Source organism: Acanthochromis polyacanthus, chromosome 18 (assembly GCF_021347895.1).
Source record: "Acanthochromis polyacanthus isolate Apoly-LR-REF ecotype Palm Island chromosome 18, KAUST_Apoly_ChrSc, whole genome shotgun sequence".
In the NCBI taxonomy this organism is placed as follows: domain Eukaryota; kingdom Metazoa; phylum Chordata; class Actinopteri; family Pomacentridae; genus Acanthochromis; species Acanthochromis polyacanthus.
Window position 1 is genome coordinate 15,940,354 of NC_067130.1, and position 22,048 is coordinate 15,962,401.

The window sequence follows — 22,048 nt, forward strand, 5'->3', positions numbered from 1 at the left end:
GACTACTCTGTTCAATTTATTCAGTCATTTCTACTTGCCCACTATTATAAAATTATCATGACTTGATTAGGAGCAGTTTGTAGTTGTTACTGGTCACACAAGCAAACTGGATTAATGTAACATGTATTTATCATGAGGCAAACATGGTGTTTCAGTTACTTTTGAACATTTATTTAAATAAAATACTTCAAATATGAAGTTGACAGTGCATCCTTGTTCATATTTCATCATGAATAAAACCTCAATATTGTTTTAGGTCGAATCTTAAACTACCTGTCCCCATTCTTGTGTTTTTACTTACTTTAAAATCAACTACCAGCCAAGAGGTTTTCCCACATTATCCCAATGTAGCTAGCTTCAGAGTTACGTTAGCCTTTCAAAACGTTAGTCAGACTTGGCCCGACACTCAGTTTAATCCCTTGCGCTTCAGTTACGCTTCAGTGTCCCGCCCGCGGTACACTTTGAGATCTGCATAAGCAATTTGCTAAATGTCTGAAACCGCAAACGCGATTATACAAACACTACACGCCGATGGAAAGCTTAGATTCTCAGGAATCCGCCGGTATAAATCACTTTCAGATGTGATTACCACAGCGGTAATATAAACACATTTGTCCGACAAACAACGAATATCCATCCATCCGTTCTCTATACACGGCTTCAACGTACACAGCGCGACTCACATTTCCGGGTTCATTATTACACACAGATGAAAATATTCCACAAAAAACGGCCATAATCCTACCTTGGACATCCAGACGACACAAGCCAGTAAACTATTTTGTCCAAAGCATGTCTTGAAGATGGTATATGATCCACGAATAGGTCGTTTTCGAGGAAATGCACCTCGCGATGTGCGTCCAATATTCCCTGTATTTCTCGTCATATTTTTATTTACAAATAGAATATTAGCGATTTTTTTGTACTGAAAATGGCTGGAATTGACTGCAGCTTTAACCACTGGCGACAAAATATCCTCTCCTTGAAATGTGCAGTCATGTTGCCAGTAGTTTAAAACAATGATTCATTTGGAAACCACCTTAAAACTTACCTGAGAATTATATCGTCCATGAAAGTAGGTTCGCTCGATACGTGCCACTCACTTGAAAGGTGTTTATTCTGACTTTCTCGCATGTCCGCGCATCTTTCAAGCGGACCTGTCAATCAACTGGAGTGCCACAGAGGTGTTAGCAAAATTTTCCTCTGTATGACCCGCCCTACTCTGCCTCTGATTGGCTCATCCCTAAAGTTAACTAATCGAATCAGTGAAGGTAGCATGTACCAGCCAATTACAGGCAGAGGAGGGTTGTTCATGGCTTCATCATCGGGCTCCCTGGCACACAGATATTACTGAATGATGCGCACCAGGGAGCATTAGAAGTGGGTATACGCAATGCTAACTGAAAAATAAGTGGGTATACGCCGTATACCGCCGTATACCCTGGACTACACCACTGAGGATCCCAGGAAGCCAAAGATGGCGACTATAGGACATATGTCTCAAAAGCCACACAAAGGGAGTTTCTTCCCTGTAATTAATAGCAGAAACTCACTGAACAACCAATGCAACTCCAAACACCGAATCCCTAACGATGATCCACTGTATAGTACATACCTGTTAATATTTCCATTCCAGCAATCTCCATGTTCTGGACACATATCTACAGCTGTATGTGTAGGTGAACATCTATTGTCTTTATTCGACCTGTTGCCCTTGTTTAACTGCAGGTGTGGTCAGTCCAACTCAGATTCTTGTCTTTGAACACCTACTTGGCCAAAAAAGCTGATTCTGATTTATGTTGCTTTTTCCCTGTATGTGTCACCCACCAGCATGTCTATTTATTTTAGATACTCTGAGGTTCTTCCCACTTCCTGAATGTATTAAACAATCAAGATATATAGTAAATGTTAATCAGTAATCTTTACAGGTGCTGGCATTTGGAAGACAGACTTGCATTTAGACTGAATCAAGCCCGCTGTTTCTTTCTATTTCCAGACTAAGCTCTAAGCTAACCAGCTTCTGGCAGTAGCTTCTTATTTACCATACAGACTCAAGAGATTTATTATATTACATCACCAAGCATATTTCTCAGAATATGGAAAAGTTGCCTCATTAATTATGCAGCTTATGTCACATGTGTGTAAATCCTGAAACTACATGCTCATTAATTATTCCACTTCATATTCCAGCCAACAAACCAAACATTAAGTGAACGATCAATAGCATTGCCTATCTGAGAGCGAGCACACACGGGCTGAATCAGCAGCTATAGGGCAGGTGCTAATTGATAAGAGTTTTTATTTCTGTTATCTCAGCACAGCACCTTCAGGTGTTAACTCATGACTACTGTCATATGGCTCCAAGGAGAAAAGTGGACTCTGCTTAATCTTGCATGTTTAAATTGCTGGAAAGTGCACTGCCATAAACATGCAGCCATATAACCTTGGCCAGAGTGTGTTGGAGGGTGATAACACACACAAGGCTCCCAGTGCTAATGGCTAATAGGCAGGAGAGCTGAAGGGGATTTAGCATGATATACTATAGCCTAATGTGCTTGAAAATGAATTCTTTTTATCTTGCTTGTTTTGCTCGTTTCCCACAAATGTCTTTTCTCCGGAGCCCTCTCCACCTCCCTGCCTCTCATTTCTCACTGTCCTCCCAACCACCTATTTCTCAACTTTGGTATTTTTCCAATGCAAGATTTATGTAAGCCTGCTGAAGGTCGAGGAATCAGTGCCCCTTCCGTTCAACAGGCCCCCGCTGGAGGCAAACCGTCAACACCACTCTTAATTTGTATTATCAATACCACTCTCATATCTGTGCACTGTGAAGCTACAGTCAGCAGATAATCAGCTTGGCTTAGCATAAAGACTGGAAATGGGGGAACAGCTAGCCCGGCAAAATCTGCACAAATCAGCACGTATACACTGAATAATTTACATCTTATATCTTGTTTGTTTAATCTAAGCAGTAAAAAAGCTAAACTAAAAATAATTGCCTCAAACACCAGATTAAGTGTACAAATATGAAAATGGTATTAAGCTTCTTTTCTAACTGTTGGCAAAAAATAAATCAATAAAATAAGCCCAAAATTCTTCATAGCCATGTCAAGCCATTTATAACAAATTTGACAAACAGGTTTCTACATTTTCACTAAAAATGCTATTTCCAAAGCTATGCATACCCTTTCTCAGTAATCACTAGCAAAGCCAAATCAAACAGCTCTTTAATCACTAATAACCTTTCTCCACTGGGATTTTGGACCACTCCAAGGAAGGCTTCTTTGAAATCGCTCGGGTCCTCAGTTCCCACCACAGATTCTCACTAGGATTCAGGTCTAAACTCTAGCAAGGCAAAATGCTGATTGCGTTTTCTTGCAACCATTTCTTGGCCACTTTGGCTCAGATAATTGTCTTGTTGGAAGGTCCGATGCTGCCCAAGGCCAAAATTTTCTGTAGGCTTGCTGATGTTTTCCTCCAGAATCTTAATGTCATCCTGTTTCTACGTGATGCTGTTTATTTTAACAAGGAGGCTTTACACATTGTCTGAAAAACAGCGCCGACGCTTTACATTCTCACCGCCATGCCTGAACCACATCTGTGTCCAAACAACTCTGTTTTTATCTCATCCACCCACAGAATTGATGACCAGAAGATTCCTTCTATGTCCCTGTGAGCTTTTGCCAAGACTAGGTGAGCTTTAGTGTGTCTGTCTTCGGGAAAGTGAACTTCTCCTTGCTTGGTGTCCATGGAGACCAGCCTTTTTAGTGTCTGCTGGAGGGTCTGATTGAGATGTTGGTACCAGATTCATACACACAAGTCTTACTGTCTGGTGACATTTCTTTATGTCATTTCCAGCCAGAAAAAAACATATTAAGCGAACAGAAATTCACTATATATCAAATCTTGGCTTGTGTATGGATGATATTGGGATTAACTGTAAATCCCAAAATGTAAAACTACTGCTTAAAAAATTTCATGCTCTCTGTGATGTTGCATGAATTCCCTCTTGTGAGAAATGACATTGTCTTCACAGCCTCGTGTGTTGCAGCCGCAGAGGGAATTAAGGGAATATACCATAAGTATTTTAAGTATTTTTGCAGGTGGCGGCAGTATGAAGAAATCCCCCCATAACACCTTACCCTGCACTTCATAAGCTTCACGCTCATTAATCCCCAGCAGTTAGGAACTCGAGCATCTTATATCAAACGATGCAGGGCTGGGAGGGCTGCAGAATTTGTAAACCACATGTGAAAATCCCCTTCTGCTCATTTGCAAATCACCTCGCTGTCAGTTTGTAGGTAGCTTTACATTTTATCCTGCTTCACTGTGCTCACTGCTCAGCAACTCACAGTTTTTCACTCTCAGAGTACCTAAATGTAACATAATGAGGCAACATCTTCCTTTTACCCAATCCGTCTCATTTTCAGATGTTGTCCCCCTGTCTCTGCTTCTGTCTGCATTTACATCCCAGGAGACACTGACCCACTTTTCAACTTTCAACTCTTCTTGACTTTTGTGAGAGAGCAGCAGCAGCAGCAGCAGCAGCGGCAGCGGCAGAGGCGACTCTCCATCTATCAGATCACATGCGGGGAGCAAACACAGCTCCTCTCCTCCCTCGTGACTAATCAGCTGGAACAGTTCTCCTTCCCAAAACACTGCACACCATCCTGAGTGGGTGAACTATTTGAACTATTGACTTTACCTCTCACCATCTGCAACTGAACCACCCAAATATCCCAGTTTAACTCAGTACGATTAAATCATTAATGTGGAAACAATGGTTTGTGTAATCCACTAGTTGACCCTGTAAAACCCCCTGTTTAAAATACATCGGTTTGATTTAGTTTTGATTATTTTTAATTATATATTTTTAATTATTTTATTAATTATTTATTTCTATTGTTTTATTATTTTATTTATTATATATAAATAATTTCCATATATTATTTATTATTCATATATATATATATATATATATATATATATATATATATATATATTATTTTTGCTAATTTTTTTTTCTATATTTGAGTTTTACAGGGTTAAATTCAAGTACTGTGAATAACAATTTAAGCCATTTGTCAAGTGAAATGATGCAAACATTTGCAGTTTTGACTTTTTTTTTAATTCATTTTAAGATATATATTAGTTAAGATAGAAAAAATAATTGTTAATCTTGAAGAAAATGATTGACATACATACACATTGTCCTCTTGGAAACTTTAAAGTTGTAGTGTTATAGCTCAAGTCACCAATAAACAGGCTTTGTTGCTATGAAACCGCATCACTGCTTATTTCAGTGATTAATATCTTTAAGTTTTGGAGTGTTACTTGAATAAACAATTCTCTTAATATTTCACAATTGCAGAAATAAATAACCAAGAAATAAATCTATAGAAATGATTAACTGTTAGCTGAAACCGGAAATACCACAACATCAAATTTACTAGTTTCATACATGTTTTTTTTTTTTTTACTTTGTAGTATCTGACCAGACGTGTTGTTAGACATGTGATTCTTATGACTTGAGACATGGGATGTTGGACGTGTTGCTAGGCATATGCTATATGTTAGAATGGTGTATCTTCTTGCTGAAAGATTTCAGTGTTGTATTAGTAGTTCCTGTGTCTAGGAAATTATCCTATGGATTCCGCAACAGGGTTTATCAAGGAGGCTCTTGTTTTTTGGTCTTCTGATACAAGTCACATGTTGTGACAATGGTTCCACTTGTTTAAAACATATAAAAGTGACCTCCGTTTGCTGTTCGGGGAGATTCATTTGGCCGGATTCTCCTAGACAGTCTCTCTGTCTGATCGTGCTGTTCTTCCTTATAATACATAAATTTATTATTAAGCAAGTCAGTGTCAACGGACGTTTCTTCTCCGCCTGCACAGCATGGACATCAGAGAAACTACGACAATTTGTTTACAAATTTTAGACTTTGCGATATCTGTTCAAATATCGCAAGAAACCCTCATCTTTTTCACTGATGCGTGAATCTTTCATCACGTAATTTTATTCCTCCTCTCCATTAGCCAGCTCTAAGTAATGCTGACCTGCTGACTAAGTCACCACTTTGGCTGGAGTCCAGTCTGAATGAGCCCACTCCGGCCCTCTCTGCGCTCTGGCGTTCGTCCATTTGCTGTGGAGCAGGTTCACTATCTCGCAGATCGTTCAAGGTCACCGTTCGAATCTCACATTTCTGTTTCCTCGGGCAGGTCGTGTACTGTGATGTTTTTCTGTGAGTGAACGTAGCGAGGACGGAATTTTTTATTTTTTTCCCCCATGTCATTAAATGTCCTGAAGCCAAAGCCTGAAGGGTGAAATTCTTGTGGGTTTTATCTCCAGGTTGTGAAGCCGGTATGATACAGTATGGCTGTGTGCTGAGAGCATCTGTTATCCCAGAATGCCACTGGGGCTCTCCATCCCTTTCTGTTAAATGACACCAGAATATCAACAGGCCTAGAAATCAGTGTTTTCTGTTCAGAGAGCTGTACTGACATGTATAGTAGCTGTACATTCACCTATTTTACCCCATTATCAAAGCACAAACGAACTAAAACTCCAAATGGAATGAAAAATAGAATACACACAAAACAGAAATACAAACAATCCACCACAAATAAAAGTCATTTTGGTTTCTCAGTGCAGACTTTTTACAGAAAAATAACACTCCAACACTTGAATTTTAGTCGAAGTTCCAAATAATGCATCAGTGATGGTTCAAATTTTGATCAATTTAAGGAAAAGGTCATCAGAATTGATGATGTCAAGGCTAAAAACACGTCATGATGTCTTGTTTTCGGCTCAAGTTTTTGGTCTGCTGCACTCACCTCTACAGCTTTAGAAGATAGTGGAGCACCAGAGTCTGACTTGATTTAATATAAAACTTTCCAAACACCCAAGGCCAGGAGAATATGGTAGTAGATGAAATTATTACTGAACAAAAAGGTGGTTTATATACTGTGCAAAGATCATTTTACAGACCACAACTGTGCAGCACTCAGCACCTGAAGAGAAAAGGGGAAATAAAATTGCAAATGCTCTCTGTTCGTTAGTACAAAGAGAATTTTAAATATTTTTGTCCTTGTAGCTGCAAAATACATTTGTACAACTCAAACATAAAATGAACTGAAATGAAACGGTCAGTTAGATTTTTGGGAAGAAAGTGATCAATAAGGTTACTCAGCTAATTGGTAAAATAGTCAACTCCTCGATAGAAAAAAAATATTTAGTAGGAGCATTAGCACTCCCACTGAAGTTGTAGATCTTGAAAACAGCTCTCACATATAATATCTCAAGTAAAAGAAGTAGGGACTGTAGTTGTTAGCAAACAATACTCACACTGGAGTAAGTTGGATTTGTTTCAGACCATTTTAACCTATGCATTAATGCAGGTTTGATATTTCCGCAAGTACTTACAGCAGCCTGATAGTGTATGAGGGACTGGATCAAAATCAACTACAATGTCCACAGTCATGACAAAGAAAGAACATAATCAAAAAACCCTATCGGGCTTCAGATACACAGAAAATGAGTGTTTGTAATATCAACTCATTGTTGGTCATCAGCTATGAACAACAGAACTGCAAATAATTTGTTCACAAATTGCAAATGGATGTCTGAAAAATAGTAAAAATAGTTAAAAAGCATTTAGAACGTCGACAGTTGTTGCCTTGGAAACCACAAGTGTTTGTGTTAAAGCTACTTTTCGTGAGGCGTTCATCTTATTTAGTCTGCCTTGCTTTCTCACCACCAGTGGTTTTCTTTCTTAGTAAATCTACTTTTGAGTGTCTCATAGAGGAGTTGACTAAATTTTATGGTAATTTTTGTTGCTGCAATTTGCACTTGCTGTCACTGTCATTATCCAAACTCTCAGACGGTATTCATAAGAAGCTTAGCGTGGTGTGCTTTTCCCAGACAACCACACTTGTAATGCAGTCACTTTGCTGTTCATGTCAGCATCCATCGCGGCGCATGATCTACTGAACATTTAAAATGCGTCAAATTCATCGTGTTTGCCTGAACATGGTGGGCGAATCGCAGGAATGATGGTACATGACACTGGAATGTGAACTGACCCAATTCTAAATGGGTATTTATCCGCCGAGCAGAACGTACACACAGACACCTGCCAATGTGCTTCAGGCTACTGGCTGGTCGGCTGATGGAAATTCCAGCAGTCACATCCGATGCAAATCAGCTTGTGTATGTGCCGCTGAGAGGGGTCACGGCAGACCACAGGTTACAGTTTAACCCCACTTGTTAAAGCAGTCAGGTATACGGCAAAATTGTTAGTCAGCCTATTTCTCCCTCTCCCCCCCTGGGCTACATTTCCACACTAAAATCCTAACAAGCCTATTGCGATTCAGGAGAAGGCGTTTAATTTGCCCCGGAGCCAACATTTTTTCCAGCATGTGTACACTGTAATGAGATTTCCACTGCATTTCCCCGAGCTTTGAAACCATTCTCACCACATTTGAATACAGAGAAACTGCTGCAATTCCCCAGAAATAAAACTTTACGGTGAATAACAATAAGTACAGTTGGTTTTGCATCATTCTGCCGTGCCTGGGTCTGAAGCCTTTGACAAAAAAGGAATAGTAACATTATGGCTTGTTTTCTCATTACTGCTAGTCTTCTACTTAGAAGAAATGATGGGATGAAATGACTCACTCTGCAGCACTGTGGGCAGGGCAGCTTATTGTCGTTTGTTGTTTATTTGCCTTGCCGGGCCTTGAAACTATTACTAATTGCTGCTCACAATCAAACAGAATATTACATAAATATGACGAATCAATAATCTGTTTTGAAAGACATATTGGGTTAGTTCAGTGCCAGGATCAGTATTGGCACAAACTAGCTGGCAATATTCTGAAAATTTTGCAAATATACCTGCTAATATCGCAGCAACACCGTGGTGAAGCATTCAGCTGTTTATCAACCTGACTGCAGAAGGAGAGATGCTGCTGCTGGGTTGAAGGTCTGCATGATGAGACAAATAAATAATCAGCATTGCTGCAAAATGAGAGCCCTGAGTTGGCATTATGTATGCACATAATCAGTTTCTGAGGTGGAAGAAAAATCAATATCCGTCCTGTTTATGAAAAGATTGCTGTGTCGTGACACAACTCAGACCAGAACATTCTGATTTTTCACATTTTTCCCCAACGCTTTTCTTTGGTCAAATAGCAAAGAGTTAAATGTTCAAATGTAGATGTTATCCAGCCATGTACAAACCCATCATTATGTCTATCAAAAAATAAACCTCAAGCAAAAAATACAGTTTTGTTTATCCAATTATTAGAAAATGACTGAAAAATTAATACATACCTTTCAAATAAGGTAACAGACTCATTGCATTTGCTGTACGGGGACTGGTTATATTTATTGTTGTCCACCCAGTGCCTAGGGTAAATCTTGTAAAGTAAAAAATGTCCTTAGATCTAATAAACCTTTAGTAACAGAAGTGAAAAACATCTATAAACAGAAAGGATCAACATAGGACCATTGGTGAACCACATATGATGAAAAATCATTGCTTTGAAGAGAAAAAATCAATACATAGTGAAAAAAGTATGCTGCAATACATTATCTATAAGGTACAGATTTAAATGAATACAATTGTAAGTGTTCATGCTAAGCTAACTACCAGGAGACTGCTATCTTAGCTAAGTCAGCTAACCTGGGTCTGGCTACAGGTAATAAGTTTCACCAATCAGCACTTGTAAAACCTGGACAACAAATTCTGTAACTTGTCATTTAATGAATTTTATAGGGGTTGTCACTTTATGCTTAGCTAAGCTAATTATTACCTGTCCCCATGTTCATCTTTAGTATACTTTTACTCATCTCTCACTGTCAGCAAAACGGCAAATAAATGTGTTTTCCAAAATGTCCAACTATTCCTTTCAAAGTAGTTTGGTGTGGGATATAATGAGCACATTGTATCACAATGGACCAGTTTCTGGTGTGACATTTTCCCCAGATAATTAAAGAGGAAGGAGAAAAACATATCGGATAACAATCTGATCATTAACAATACAGCCAGTATTTCAGGGGGATTGTGGTTCCTCGCAGCTATATCACTGGAAAAACAGTGCAAGAGACTGATATATCACTGAAAAAACACACTTTTTCCAACATCAGTCTCTTGCACACACGCCTATAAAGCACTGAGTCAAAAAGGAAAGGATTACATGGGGGCGGCAAGAAAGAAATATACTGTAAGAGCTGATACATTATCAAAGAACCAGACTCCCAGAGCTGAATTAGTCACACTAATACATCAGTTACAAAACATTAAGAGTCACATTTGAAGCAGTCCCTCTAAAAGCTGACTTCACAGCACTACATCGCCCTCCTGCAAGCCCTGTCCGGGACCCCCATCTGTCAAAATCAGTCACATATGTTTTGGGAAAGGGCCTGGGGCTGTCCTCTAAAGGTACCCAAACATACCTAACCTCTCCTGATTAATCCCCCATAGAGCAGACACTCTGTGTGATGCTTAGCACACACACTGTCATGACACTTTAGATTGGCCCAGACTGAGCAAACAGACCCCCGCTATCCCCGACCATGTGTCTCATTCATAGAAATTAACACATCAGAAAATGTGCCTTAACACACAGATGCACACGTGCTGATTTCTCACAGGGGTTACGTGTGTGCTGTTGTGCATGGTGAGAGGATATAATTATAGTTTTTCTAATGTGATGCACTAAATAATGAAGGACTAATAAAACTGCTGACTTCATTTCTGGATGAGACGACCAGCATGCTCACTGAGAGCTTCTGCCACCTGCTGCCACTTAATTGGAAGAGGCTGACCATTTTGTTTCGCCGTGCTGAGACCCCAGTGTTCTCTCACCTCTCCTCTCACTGATACTCCCCTCTTCCGAACCTCTTCACCCCTTTGGCTTTGTTGCTGCTGGTGTCACCCGCGGGGACAGACTGTCATCTTCTTGTTAGCTCCCCACTGGGTGCCCATTTGGAGGCCTGGAAGGAAGAGAAAAAGAGGGGATGGTATGTTGGAATAGCTTTTTCTCATTTAGACCCTGGAAATGGGTAGGTTAATGTTGGTTAAGGTGTGAAGCGTACACTTTGTGCTCACAGATCACCTCTATCGCACCCTTTCATCTCTGTGTCCGTACAGGGTGGAATGTGGCGTCGGCTTGTTTCCCACATACAGGCATTTATTCTTCGTAATCTTACAAATGAAAAAGATGCATTGAATGGAATCCTGCCAGGCAAGTCTAACACCATGTCCACAATGATGTGGAAAATTTTGAATCCTCTTGATGACAGGTTCCCATGACCACACTAGCTTTTGCTATCAAAAAAAAAAATCCCATCCATAATGAAACAATCAGAGTGTTAATGAAGAATGTTAGGAATCTATAGCTATTGAAGTGACTCCGTGAGAAAATCTGAACAGGCAGTAAGGTGCCTCGAGCTAAATCCAAAGAATTAGTTGTTTGGATTGTTAGCATGCCAGCAAGCATCTGTTATTTATCATTAAATGAACGCTAAAAGCCAAAAATGTTAAACTGCTGGTGGAGGTTGATGAAAAGGCAGATTGAAAGTTAGCTGGTTTTAGTAGTGGACTGACAATGTAAATATGTGACAGAAATTCTGTCATCCACCCAAGTCTGCGATGGTAGATGTCCTTGTGCAGCCCAAAACTTGTGCAGATGGTTCATACTGCAAATGGACCGGAAGAAGAAATGCTTGTTAGACTGCACATGGAGATTCTCAGTCATCCACATCTTTATAATTCATCATTAAAAGAGCTGGACCTTTGAGATCCTTTGATTTGTACACTATTTCCATTGATGGAGCCCCAACACAGCTTGTAGTTGTAATTTCTCCAGAAATCTTGTGCTATGTCTGCCCATTGTACTCGCCACACCTTGGGATTAATCACACTGACACTGTGCTACAATTCAATCTGTAAACAGCTGCTATATTCTGTGAAAAGAACAAAGTCAGAGCCTTTCAGAAACATCCATGGGACCCCTCTTGGGTTTTTCCTGTGTTCAAAATGAAGGATGATGCAACCGTCTGTGTAGAAGCTTGACTTGTCTCTATTGTAATATGAATAGAACCATGTGCACATATGCTATTCACTTTCAAATCCCACATCAGTCATTTGGAAACCATGAATTGTTACTGAAGGGACCTCAGTACAACCCATAGAGAATCCAGCATTTAGTGAAAGAACAGTTGGAGGGTCTTATCACTTTGGCCTAAACTTCATAAGTTTGGTAGCCAGATGATGAGAAAAGTTTCCAACAACTCTCTATATTTGTTATGTTAACTAACGGTGACTTGAAAAACTGTGAGCTATACAATTACAGAAATGATTGAAGTTCAAAGCTGAACCAAGTGGTCAGTTTGTACTGTGAACTATCACAGGCAGTTTGGTATCTGGTTTTGTTGTCTCTCTTGTCTTCTTTCTTCCCAAATACATTTGGCTAACACATAGTTGGCTCCATTCTTTCCAGTGCAAGTTGTTCCTACACTTTTTGAGTGTAGTCATCATACAGTCCATTTTAAAAATGGACTTTCAGGTTCACTCCTATTTGCTGTTGTCGAGCGCACGACTTTTTAAAGTTTTTTGGTCCAATGAGAAATGATTCCCAACATTTCTTGAACTTTAGTATCGTTCAAGACCTTCACTTTAAACAACCTTATCCGACTGCTCAAGTTTCTTCGCCTTTAAACAACTTTAGAAATGTTGGTGGATTCCCAAATCTCAACAGTGAACACGGTGAGTACGATGTTACTATTAATGAGGAATAAAGGGGCAAAATACTGAAGCTGTAAACCAGAATTACCAATAAAACCAGTATTCTTGATGCAGTCATTCCTGACCTCAGTATTTTGTCTATCATAGATGACGAATCCTTAAGAGACTCACTACAGCTCCCATTACCTAATCTGTCCGTTCAGCACTTTGGTGTGCGTCATTGGTTTTAAATGTTTAGCTGCTGAAGAGTTTCAATAATTCACTGCATTGCATGTGTCAAAGTTATGTTGTGTGCAAGGAGGAGTTGTGGGCGTTAATATTTGATGTTCTCCTTTCTATCTGTGAGCTGGTACAGAGCTGATGGATGACCCCTGATGTTTGTGTGTGTCAGTGTTATTCATCAAACTAATGTGGGAGACGGAAAGAAAGAGACAGAGACTCATCCAGGATGTCTCGGGTCAGAGAAGTTTTTCTTGCTTTTTTCTTCCACTTTAGAAGCCTGCCAAAGCAGTCAATTCTTAACGGACGCATCCTACAGATAAATCATGAATTATTTATTGTAAGCCTTTCCTTTCACCTATACGGGTTTATCTGTCACTCGGGCCAAGCTTTCAGAGTACAAATGGAAACTATGAAAGAAGAACAGATAATACACAACATAAAACCTTAATGTTTCCATGGTGAAACTGAGCAGATGAACACCGGAAAGCAGTCTTAAAGGAAACGTGCACCAGATTGGGGTTAATCTTTGCCTAAAATCTGCTTGTGCTATGTTGCCTCTGCATTTACATGATCTTCAGTTGTTCCAACATCAGTGATCACTTCGATGAACAAGGATTATTTTTCCGTCTGGCTCTGTGTGAGCTGTGAGAGCTGCGATCCACAACTATGGGCCTGTGAAGTCTGTGGTATCAGATGATATCAGGGTTGTATTTCGTCCTGATTGGCATGAACCCCTGATGGAATGACCCAGGGCTGCTCTTATCTGCTAACCTAATTAAGGTGCCCTCAAAACAATTAGTTCAAACAGAAGGAGAATCTTTCCTGGGACTTCTCCAGGACAATCATATCTGGACAATGAAAATAACATACGTAGCTGAGCAAGATCTGTCCAAAACAAAAACACAATTTTTTTTAATAAACCATGCTACAGGTTTTGTGAAGTCATCACACGCTGATGACACCTTAACAGTAAAACCCAGCAGTCTGTCACACATGTATGGTTGCCAGAGCTGAGGCATCTTGCCAGTGAATAGTGTCAGTCAAACATACACACCCAAGAAACTATTTACAACCGTCAGTGTGCACACCTTTTATCTTCACCCTCAGGGTATAAAGGCTGAAAACTGTTTTCAACAAAAATATATTAGGGAAAAGATTGCTTTTTTGATGAATGCTCACATTTCCCACTTCAGGTTCACAGGCACAGAAGAAAAGTGGAAAAGGTAACATACTACAAAACTGAATGTTTGAAAGTTAGCAAAGTGAGGCTGTATTAAACTAATCAGGGCAGCTCAGGAATGAGGTCACATACTTCTCCAAATAAGCGTGCCACGAGCCAACGTTGTAAGTAAGGCAGGAGATGCATTGGCGTGAGGCAGACACAAGGACAGGAAACAAAAAACAGCCTGTTCCCACGACCTTAAGGTAGCTGTGCAGTCATCCACCTGGCCACTCTCTAACTACCTGCTCAACAAATCTTTTTTCATATGTTTTCGGCAGAATCACCAGGTGCACTCACTGGACCAGGAACAGTAACAGTGAGCCAGTGTCCTATTTTCTCATGCAAAAATATGTAAACTACATGATCTACAAAAGAGGAAACCAGATCTCACTCAGCTAGCACCATCAATCGTAATTTTTTTTCTCCAACCTGCATGGTAGTTTGGATCATTGGTAATACCATTATGATGGCATGGCAAGTGGTCTGCACTTATGAGGTACCTTTTAAACCTGGGGTCGGTTCTGCAGAGTGCTTTACATTGTGTTTCGAATTCAACCATTCATAAATGCACATTTACACACCAGAGGCATCTGAGCTGCCACGCATATGAGAAACTTGTGGTTCAGTGTCTTGCCCAAGGACACTTTGGCACACGGATGGACCGGGGATCAAACCACCCACCTAACGTTTAGTGGACAACCCTATCTATTGGCCATCCCGATAAGATGTGACAATAATAGAATCAAGTCCAACGAGAGCAGAAAAACAACACAGGCATTGAAAAAGACTGAAAACACTTGTATTGTGTTGAGAGTGTTAGCACTGATGTCAAGTGAAGCATTTGACAACCGGACAATGACACTTGATGAACTTCCTCCTGCGTGAGAGATGAAAACATGTTCTAAATTTAATGCAATTCATACAATAAATGATAAAAACTTTCAGTCAATTTGCAGGTGTGAACCTTAATTGGTGCAATATATTTTGGTGAGACATTTGACTGTGGGAAGGCAAACCTTGGGCCTGTTGGTGCAAAAGTGGTCAGAGGGATTGCCAAAGTTGGAAGGATATCTGAGTCTCGATCAATGCAACAAACTACAGGCAGAAACAACGAGGCAACACAGAAGTGCAGAAATTTGTTGCATTGTCACAATATTTTTATTTGTACATGTTCATATCTACCGTAATGGTGAAAATCTGATTTATTTAGACAAGCATTAATTGCTACTTTTTCTGCAGAAAAATAAAATGCTCAATGACTTCCTTGTGCAACAAAACTAGCACACTCGGCCATGAGATGCAAGATTATAGCCAGCATGTGCTCACTTCCAAATGACTGGTTTACATGATACAGTAATACTATGTAAACACTGTTCTCCCCAGATTTTAGCAGAATCTGCTGTGTAAGACACCATCAAATCCAACTTGACTGTTCACAAAGGTGTGAAAACAACAGAAGTTAAACGAAAAGTTTTTAATTTAATTCTCATTTGCTGCAGGCTTACAGTACCTGCTGGAAGTCCAAGGCTCATTTGGTTTGAGAACACTTCAAAGCAGCTCACTGAGACTTACTGCTGCCTCCGTAAATGCAATCCATCATTGCAAATGAGACCATTATGGTGTTTTTCTCGAAATTCAACATTAACTCGGTGATCGCTGCAGTTGCAGTTCTGTCAGCATCAGCTCCCCCAACGCAGAAGGTAAAATGAGACTGTTAGGCATCTCCAGCCATGTTACCTCCTACTGGAATTTCTGCAGCCAGAATTAACACATAGATATTTCCATGAAATGTTATTAAATGTCTCATTTAAAACGATGAGTCACTTTTGTCAGTGAGCTGATACCGCTGTTTTTTAAAAAAGGTGGGTGGGTCGGTGGGAGGGGGGAGTCAAAACCCTGCAGTAACTTAGTGCTTTTTTCCTTTACTTGTGCTTGCTGTGTGTTGTTGTGTCCCCTGTAAGATCAGCAGGAATCTGTATGATTATTTGCACCTGTAGCATTAAAGCCACGCAGGGAAAACATTTTGTGAAGCCCATTAAACTAAGAAAAAAAGGCAACCTGAGTTACAGTAAAATATTTTACGGAAAAGGAAACAAGGCCGCATTTATTAGATTTTGAAAGTCTCATACTTTGCCTCAGCCTCGTGTTTGTTCCTGACGTACATCCAACAGGCCTGTACAAATGGGAACAAAATGGCAAAACGTGTTAAACAGAGAAAAACACTGAATTAGTGTTACATGATTGGAAAATTACAACACTAAACAAAATTATAACCTTTCTCACTCAACGTGTGCATGTTTGTGTGTTGGGATGGCGAAAAAGAGAGAGAGAAAATTCTTGCTTCTTGGCACTCCATTAACTTTGAACTTGTGTTTACTCTCATTTCTTGAAGCCCATCGGAGATAACACACTCTAATTAAGCATCGCTGCTTCATCATTTAAGCCAAAAGTCCCTGAGCACACACACTGAGATCCATTCTGAAATATCTCAAACACTTGGCAGCTTCACTTGAAACTATTTCGCCCATGTTGTTGTTGTTGTTGCTGCTGCTTCGGACTCATGGCTCTTTGCCTCAGAAGTCAATCAAAGCGTGTCTGGCCTTTGTCCTTAAAAGACCGGTTGGAATCAGATCGGAAAATGGAATGGCTGCGTGTTGTACACTGTCGCACAAGCAATTTGATTCTGTAAATCAGACTCTCCGCGTTCCTAAATAAATCAGCAGCAATACACAGTAGCTGAAGAAATGCAGGGGCTGCAGTCTCCAGCAATGAACCCCAGTGTACTGCAAATGATAAATAATGAGGGTAAAGTTTGTGCAGCAGTACAAGATGAGGCCTGCCTCTTACAAATAACACAATACCTGCTCATATTAATGTATCTGCAATTCAGAGCTGCATAATCAACTACTGGAATTGATATTTACAATTCAATTTTGATATTTCTACATTTGCTTCTATTCTTTTTGCCAAATGCTGCTTTTTAATAAAAGAAAACTGCAAACTACATTTTGTCACTACATTATTATACTATATTCATACTTTTTAAATGCACTGTTAAAATTCAGAGACATAAAAATCACAGCTTAGACACCTGACATCCTTCTCTCTAGCAGCAAACGTCCCACTTAAGTTCACCTTCGCAATGAAACAGAGGACAAAATGCAGGAGACCTCAGCTGTATGGTAGCGCTTTAAACTGAGGGATGGCAAGACAAAGGCAGGGTGCCAAATGTGTCATTTGAAATCCAAGCCTACCAAGGCGTCACAAGCATGAAAACTCACTTAAAGGTGTCAGTAGTTGATTACTAGGTCTTAGAAGCTAACAAACTTAGCTTAGTTCATTCCAGATTTGCAATTTCCAGCTGCAATGATGAAGATGCTTTTATATGTAGTTTATAGTCTGGTCACTCATGATAAAAACATGCATTTACTTTACTTGGAAAACTAATCCAAATATTCACACATCCATTATCTATATACCGCTGAATCCAGGCAGCTGACATAGTGTTCACTTGTTGTCACTGTTACAGTGACGGTGTGTCACTATCTTGCAATGATACAGAAATCTTTAACAAATCCGTGGATCCAGACTATAAACCGCATCCTTGCCAAAATCTATGAGGTGGTCCTAGCGTCATTTCTGTCATCTTCCCTGAAAATTTCATTCAAATCCATTGATCCATTTTTGAGTAATGTTGCTAACAGACAGATTAACAGAAGGACAAACGTATGCTGATCGTCACATAACATTGCTGCGTTACTTGGCGGAGTAATAAATAAAGACATAATTGATTCCATACTAAAGTTCATTTGAATGAATGAGACACAGACTTCAGAAAATTCATGAAGATGAAGCCTGAATAGCATCTTGTGACATTCTGGTGTTTGACACGAACTGTCTCTGAAATACAGCAATCTGTGAGGTCAGATGTTAACTCTCAGTTGAAGAATTCATTTATGTTGGAATGTCATATATTTAAGTAGTTTTTGAATCATGTTTTGTTTTGCGGTGATGTAAATTAAAGATAAAATAACTTAAATGGAGCCATGTCACCAGGTCCGGAGTGGGACTCATTTTCAGCCCTGGACTTTCATGCCTCAGATCGGCCCACTTTAGATCACGACCTCTTACTATTAAAATCATGTAATTCTAGCCTTGCATGTTAAGTCTACAATAGCGCACTGCTCTGCAAAGTCTTGTAATTCAGTGTGTTTTTCTAGAATATTTCCAGTTCAGTGCAAGTAAGGGTTGCTTCACAATGTGGATATGTTTCAACATGAGTGCACATCTCCAACATTATTCTTTACAACAATATCAGAATCTATATTCTGTTCAAATAAGTGTTCAAGGATATCCAAACCATAAAAATGAAATAAAAAAATAAAACTCTTAAATTTAAAAAATAAAATAAAAGGTGTTGCAATTTCTAATAACACTATCATCTCTTTTTCATCTGCAAGGAAACAGTTCCATCACAACTTAAATTTCACAAATATGAGAACATCAGTTAAAGGGCTAATCTCCAACACTATTCTTTACAACATCACAATGACCTTTTTTGCAATATCAAGCTGTTTCCAGCTAGAACAGTCATTTACTACATTAACAATATCTAGACTGTATTTCTGATTAATTAAATGATATCTTCAATGAAAAAAATGCATTTCTTTTACAAATAAGGACATTTCTAAATAACCCCAAACTTTACTTTTGAACGGTGGTGTAGTCCTGGTGCTAAGGATCACATAAACACAGCGGTTTATAGACTGTGTCATAGGACTCATTTTGATGGGTTTAAATGTTTAAAAAAAACCCAGATGAGCCTCACCTCCCAGTGTGAAACTGCTCTCAGGAACAAGGAGGCCAGATGTTTCTCACTGTTTGATCAACCTGCATGATTCATATAACTTCCAAGGCTATGTGGGTCAGCTCTTTGTTGCAATTGGCCCTAGAGTGACTATAACAGCAGCTCTACAGCACTGTATAGCTTGACATAATGAGAGCAGCCCTTTCCAAGTTCCAATCCCTTCAGTGAACCGGGGGCTCCCCCTTCATTATGTTTCCAGAGCAGCAACAAGCTCTTGAAGTCTGAAGGAGTCCATCTTTAAGTGCTATGCATGCGAGTAATAACTGATTGTGTTGTTTCGGTTATTTTGCTGTCTGTGCAGGAAGACACAGGCAGTGAGTGCACTGCCCACTCAATTCCTTTGTTGGAGGACAGAGCAGCCAGGTGATTTAGTAGGCCTCTGCAGTGCTCGGGGCTTTAGGAAATTGATTGGAGGAGCTGAGGCCTACTGGTCACACTTCATATATCAACCACATCCACCTGACAGAAAATCGCACAGGCTTAGGCTCAGATTCTTCTCTAGACAAAGCTTAAAGGGCAATCAACATTTTATTACCCTATGCAATGCTCCCCAGAGTTTGAACCAAAGCTGAGGAGAGTAAATCTAACATCAAGTGGGTCTCTATATCATCACTGACAACTTCATTCAAAAAATAGTCTCCTTGAGACAGACATTTGTCTCTATTTAAATATCAATTCAATGCATAAATGCAGCACTGCACATGTAACATCCATTATGAGATATGAGCGACCCATTTCCAATCCTTCACGGTGCGTCTCTGTGCGTCCAGGTTTCACAAGATATTATCAGTCAGAGCGTGTTTATTGGCAGCAGAAAAAAAAGCTCTCTGCTCATATAGAAGGTGTGATGTCTCAGTGTTAACACGTCCTAAGATTGTGAATGGAAAGGGGAAAAAAAAGAACGTGAATAAAAAAAATGCACGCAGCAGAAGATTACTACTTCTGTCACCAGGCACAAAATAGAACACATTCAGAGCAACGGATTCAGTGGTAAAGGAAGACATCTAGAATGAGCTTTATCAGGATGACAAAGGAGAGATAATGACTGAGCTGGACAAGAAATGCTCATTCCATTATCAAAAAGTTAAAGAAAATCACTGTGAAAATGACTTTCCATCACATTGTTTGAAGTGACGGTATAATTCCACATCATACGTTAGATGAAATAGATGGAAATTAAACTGGAGCATGCAGGGCAATCATAACCAATCATAGATTTGCAACGATAAGCACAGCATGTTTGTGAGTCTCCGGGTTTCTGCACATGTTGAAGCAATGTACATTTCAAAAATCAAACATATAATAGAAGAGATGCAAGAAACAGAATGGACAGTGTTGGTTAGCTAACATATATTAGCCCAGCGAAGCTCTAATTCCTGGTGTCAGCATTTATACAATCTACATACTATAGGGTATAGACGGGTCACATTAGGCCTACAAAAACACACTGGCTGTAACACTCTGTTTATTATTATTCCTGCAGTGTGTCAAGTGCTATGGAGGTTGCTACTTTCCCATCCCAAACACATTGGCTCGACATAGGAGACGATTTCTGGAGAATTTAGTGCTTCCCACCGTGTTTGGACACCGTTTACAAATCAAATTCCAAAATCCACCAACAACTACGTCTCTTACAGCTTGGTCATAAATTTTGTGCTGCATGTGAGCATCGGCAAAGGGGCAATAAAGGGGTACGGATGATCAAAGAGTGTGGCAGATGATGATGTTTGTGTCACACATACTCCTGTGGAAGCATGAATTGGAGTGAAGTAGCTCAGTAGCAGTAACCTAGTCTGACTCACGGGATGCATACTGTGGGTCTAAGCCGGCCATTTTCTGGGCACTTCAGGCAGCTTTGTCCTCTCCTTCGTTATCCGTTTTTTCCACTAACTCACACACTGAAAATGTGAAGTTTTCTGAAGGATTTGCATCATTCAGCAAGACAGTTTTTTGGTGGATCATTAATTTCCTGCACTGTCCTCATCTCCCTTAATGCACATTTTCCACAAAAACAATCCCACATGTCACTATTTTAAGGAAACACTTAAGCTGCAACTTTTGTTTTCCCCGCCCACAACAACTGTGATTGGTTTATAGAAATACGAGTCACAGCTTTTTATTTCCCTATAGCACAGTAAATGTACTGCAGTAACCCACCCCAGCATTTTTGTCGTGGATTAAGAGCTTAGAAAAAAATCAAGGAAAAGCACAGCTTATATCTCTTACCATATGTTTTCTAGCATATAAAAGCACCATCTGAACATACATATTGATCTTCATTGCAGGGGATCTTTAAAATAAGTCAGTAGAGATGATGGTATTAACAATTCCGGCAGCTATTACTTACAGTTAATAAAATCTGGTATCCGCAATTGTAGGTCAACAAAACTAATACATTAGAATTGACAGGACTGTTTGTATTTAACTTTAAATTTAAATCAGAGACATTTAATTCCATTCCATGAAGTATTTAAAGTGGTAAATCTGTCAGTTGGTACTAAAGGAGTTCTGGATTAGCAAATGATTACTTGCTAACTTTATGTGTTTGTTGATTATAAAGTCTAGAGGCACATATCTGAAATGGTCGTTTGTCAAGGTTGTGTGTCTGGTCGCATGTGATGTTGCTTCCTAAGGGGGCTAATGAAAATTTATTCTCCCCACACCATCCATGCCCCCTCTGTCAAAGCCCTGCGAGACGGCGACAGAAATGAATGAGTGGATTACACGAGCTGAATCAAAGCAGAGGGAGAGAAAAGGGGAAGACGACAAGGTGAGAAAGGAGGCATGGTGTGAAAGAGGGAAGCGGTGTACGGAAACAGAGAGCAGAAAAGGAATTCTGAGGTGTGAGAAAGAGAAAGTGAACCTATGTAATCCCTCAGCTTGGTGGTGCTGAATTGAATTCTTCTTTGGCCGAGCGGTGGCATCCAAGAAGGATCATGCCATAAAAATGATACAGAGTCAGGATTTTGGTCATGGCCAGGGG